General features: G+C 37.3%; 1 non-coding gene across 1 annotated transcript; it reads left to right on the top strand.

The window, feature by feature from the left end:
* The first annotated feature begins 4,151 nt into the window (after positions 1-4,151).
* On the top strand, positions 4,152-4,258 carry LOC118617912. Its single transcript, XR_004956874.1, has one exon. It is a non-coding gene; the product is annotated as a U6 spliceosomal RNA (small nuclear RNA).
* The last annotated feature ends 846 nt before the right edge of the window (positions 4,259-5,104 follow it).

The raw sequence follows: 5,104 nt of genomic DNA, 5'->3' as shown, positions 1-5,104 counted from the left end.
CACATACAGAAGCAGATATTTGCAGTTAGCTGTTATGCCTGAGGGAACAATCAGTTTTCTGTGTACACAAAGCAATGGTTATCTATACGATGCAGTGGTTATCTATATAATACAGTGGTTATCTATTAGCAGATAGTTCTTGCCATTCCCTTAAAAATCCAGGGGGCAAGGTCATGTGTTTGTCCTTTACACATGCAGGAGGTGGCCAATTGATGTTCTCTGTCATCAATGTTTCTATCTCTCTCTCTCTCTAAAATCAATTAAAAAAAAAAAATTTTTAAACTATAGCTGGCAGTTTATTTTATGAGTTACAAGATGTTGCCTACAAAACAAAGACTTAGAACATACATACACAAAATCTATAACTTTTTGAAATAAGTTATCACAATCCTTGGTTTAATAATGTTTATTTTCAAGATTATAAATATTATAACGTATAGTCTGTATAATAATTAAAACAATTTCTCCAAAAATACAGTATTCCTCCATAAATTGTCAAATGTACAAGTCCAGAGAAGAAAAATATTCATAATATAAGTTATGGTAGAATAGGTAAATATTTTATTAAATTTAATTTTCTGTTGCTATAAACGTATAGCATCAATTAATAACCAAATGCTTGTCAAAACATATCAAAATATTAGAGTCATAAATAAAAGAAAACAACATATTTTCAAAAGTCAGAGCACTAGAAAGACTTTTTCTAGAGGACTGGGCATTGCTTTGAACAAACTCCAGGTTACTAAGGTCTCCCTAGACCTCCTCCTCCAAGATATTTCCTGATCTTTGTAACTCAGCCAGCTCCTAGCTCCAAGAAAATACCTTAACCTTCTGACTTTTCTCCATCGTCATTTCACTTTACCCTTTCTTTCAATTTTGCATTAGATTTTATTTCTCTTTCTTGATTTTTAGAGAGAGAGGAAGGGAGAGGAAAAGAGAGATAAAAACTTCTATGAGAGAGACCATTAATTGGCTGCCTCCTGCGTACGCCCCACTGGGGATTTGGCCCACAACCTGGGCATGTGCCCTGACCAGAAATCAAACCGGTAACCTCTTGGTGCATGGGTAGACATTCAACCACTAAGCCACACCGGCCAGGCTACATTAGATATTTTAATGGATTGAGTTTTAGTCTTAGAAAATATGTCAGTATAAAAAGATGAGTAGCTATTTCAAAGAGAAAGCAGACAAGTGGTTGATATTGGATGGGAGTGAGGGAGGTTTAGTTGCCAGATCCTAGGGAACCGAAATCCTTCTGTGGATTATCATTATTCTTAACATAATGATTAAAACCTTTAATATGGTCCAGGAAGCTCCATGTGATCTGAAGAGTTTTCTAGCTTCCTATTGTGCTGACATGTTTATAACCCCATAATTGATGATTGGTAAATTATTGTGCTGACTTGTTTATAGCTCCTTAATTGATGATTGGGAAAGTCACTGTGTGCCCTCTACTTGAACCTGTTTTGTAAAGAATTTAATCAACAGGATAGAGATAAAAATAACCTCAGTAAATTGGAATACTCCCTGAACCAAGAAATTGTTGGGAGCTGGCTAGTGTCTGCCAGAGTCTACAGAGCCGGAGTCTGGAGGTCTTGAATCGGAGACTCGACCTCTCCCACAATCTCAAGGAATTAGGCTTGCATTGTATTTGTGCAGCTCGGGGCTAAGTGTGACCCAATGTACCTTGAATACCTGGGTGTGCCTGGGTGTGCCTGGGTGTGCCTGGGTGTCCCTGGTGTTCTTGTTATCCACAAGGCAAACTAATTCTATACAGCATTGTTGTAGCCCTGGGCATTATATCAAGAAGATCCTATTTTCTTATATTATTAAACTTTTGCTGTAAGGCATAAAAGGCATGTAATAAAGTATATTAAGGCTGATCTCTGAAGACACTGACACAGGGGTGTTCAGAAATCAGACACCGGCAGGCTAATAAAAGGCTCTTATTTGGACTTCAAGTGTCTAGTGGTCTTTCTTTGACACTGTTGTGCCACAAAACTATGATAACATTTCCCTTCTTAATCAAACTCTGTCTTTTTGTAACTTGTTTTGAGGCGGTTCAATTGGGTCGAAATATATTCAGTACATGTACTATTTCTCCTCTCTCATGGGCCCACAACAGCTGTTATAACACTTTTGAACACAGTAATCCAGGTAGCCTCTACCAATCACTCAGAAATGATTTATGAGATTAAACATACTTATCTGAAGTCTGAAACTCTATAAATGTTTAAAATTAACCTGGCATAACTGATAGGTACTAAGAACTGTATAGTAATTGAAAATCTCAAAAGCTTTCTTGGTAACATCCTGAAACAATGGTATTTTAATAGCTCTCTTCCTAATACTCATTATAAAAACCAAACGAAATGACTAAAGGCAAACACAAATCAGGAAATATCAACCTGATATGGAGAGAATACTATCAAGAACCAAAAATTATTAAAATATTTGAAATTTTCAAGAATAAATTTTTGCATATAAGAAAAAAGTGAAATAGAAGTCATGCTAATCCTTCTTTGGGGGGAGTGGGGGCATAGTTTTTAAATGAAACCTAAAAAATCCACTAGTATTTCCAAATTGGAAATCTAGAAATAGCACAAGTCACAGAAGGAGGAAGCTCTTCAGATGAATTGTGTCACCAGCTGCAGATCATTAATATCTGACATCTATAAAGCGTGGGAAGGTCAATCCACAGACAAAATTCTAAAAAGAAAAAAAAAAAATGTGCTGTTACAGTCTCATTGTTCATACTAACTGTGGAGCAGTGTAATCTTAAAAACATATTAATTTTGATTCAATACGGATATTCAAATTTAGTAGAGTGATTTCATTTCTACAACTTGTGCCATTATATTGGAGTGTAACTCTAGTAGAAATTAATAAAATCATTATTCAGTCTAATACATAGAATATTCTTTCTGACCAAGCCTAAAATCAAGACTCAGAGGCCAAAGGCGCTGCTTGAACCAGATAGAAGGGTGAAGTATGTATGTACCCACCACAGTGATATCATGATGGAGGGAGAGGTTCATCTGCAGCTTCCTGTTTAGAAGTTTCAAAGGGTTTCAGCCAAACAACAATCACTGTGCAGGCTGGTGGGAATACTTCCTGCTTTCCTCTGAAATCAAAGACTTCTCGATAGAGTGTCTTGAAATTGGAAGCGAACCTACTGTGAGAAAACTGGTAAATGTTTGCCTACTGGGTGACAAAAATGGAAGACCAAATAATCCTAAATCCATGTGTACTTTGATTTTGTATTATGCCTGACATTTACACAGAAACAGAAACGGGATATACGGCCAGAAATCAGGAGAATTCTGTTTCTGGCAAGCGGACAGTGTTTGGTTGTAAAAGGTCACTTATATCTGGAGAGCTTGATGGCTCCAGAATATTTATAGACCCTGCAGCTGCAGTTTGGCTCATCATTTAAACACTGTAGAAACTCTCCACATCGCTGAGGATTCCAGGACTCATGCAGGAAATAGTAATTTGCTTCAGACAACAAAGACTGTTTAAAAATTTTGTCATGTTTTACTTAAATAGTTCTAGAATTGCATCCAATTTTTAAAAAAGCATTTAGCAAAAATAACTAGATAAACTTGATATCAAGGAGAAATTCCAACCTCTTTCAAACATCTTTATCTGGAAACGCAATCTTTTTTTTCTTTTTCCAATTTTTATTAATTTGTTTTTGTTAAAGACGTTTCTCCTTTTCCCCCCCTGGACACACCCCTCCTCATCCTGCCCCCTACTCCCCAGCATTGTTGTCTATGTCTATTGGTTATGCATACGTGCATGTAAGTTCTTTGGTTTATCTCACCCACCCACCCCGCCCCCCTCCTCTGAGGTTTATCAGTCTGAACCATACTTCTTTCTATGTCTCTGGGTCTATTTTGTTCATCAGCTTATTTTGTTCATTATATTCTACAAATAAGTGAGATCATGTGGTATTTGTCTTTCTCTGCTTGGCTTATTTCGCTTAGAATAATGCTCTCCAGGTCCCTCCACGTCTTCTCAAAGACTAAGAAATCTCTTTAGCACACCTATTGGCATATGCCTGGCAATCATTAGGCACTTTATTTTAAATCTTGAACAATTCTGAACAATTCCATTTAAATGTTTATATTTTTAAAAATCAACAGGGAGTGCTTGCTTCGGCAGCACATATACTAAAATTGGAACGATACAGAGAAGATTAGCGTGGCCACTGTGCAAGGATTACATGCAAATCCCTGAAGCATTCCATATTTTTGAACATAACAGTCTGAGGAACAGGGTAGCCCCAGAGACGTGGAAGTGGGGTACAGACTGACAGTCCCCAGAAGAGGGGGTGGGAGGGAGAGATAAACCGCAGAACTCATATGCGTGTATACATGAACAATGGACATGGACAGCAAAGCTGGGAACAGGGCGGGGAGGGGGAGGCAGGTATCAATGGGGGGAAAAAGGAAAAACATCTGTAACAAAAATAAATTAATTAATTAATTTAAAAACAACAACAGGGAAAACTGCTCTAAAGAGATTATAAAACATTGCTCGTAAATTGCATTTTTATATGAAAAGAGGTGGAAATGAATACTGTGAAATGTTACCCACAGCCTGAAGATCAACAAGAATTACCCACTCAGAAATGCCACAAAAAATGATAAATCAAATTCCGCAAAAGGATTTTGCTGTAGGCAGAAGCAGTTTGAAGAACTTAGTCAACATATACAGATAGTGTGACAAGACTCAGGTTTCCCATGGCTCAGTGGAATGGATGGAACGCACTGCAATCAAGTGACCTGAAAAAAAAAAAAGAAATGCTTACCTGGCCAGATTAATGGACGGTGCCCTCCTACTCTGCAAAGTGCATGATTTCCAAACCACTGTGCTATACATCTGAAACTAATACAGAATAATACTGAGTATAAACGGTAATTGAAAAAACAAATAAATAAAATGTTAAAAGGAAAGATGCCCTCCCAGTAGTATAATGCAAAAAGTCTGATACCAAGACGCCAGCTTCCTGGAGGGCAATATAAGTTTTGGTTCCTGCTGCAACCTAGCACCTGTCTTAGCTTTAATGCCTGCCAGTAATGATGCTCAGGGTGCATCT

This window comes from Molossus molossus, unplaced genomic scaffold (genome assembly GCF_014108415.1).
Source record: "Molossus molossus isolate mMolMol1 unplaced genomic scaffold, mMolMol1.p scaffold_m16_p_5, whole genome shotgun sequence".
Taxonomy (NCBI): domain Eukaryota; kingdom Metazoa; phylum Chordata; class Mammalia; order Chiroptera; family Molossidae; genus Molossus; species Molossus molossus.
This window is presented reverse-complemented; position numbering and strand designations above follow the sequence as displayed.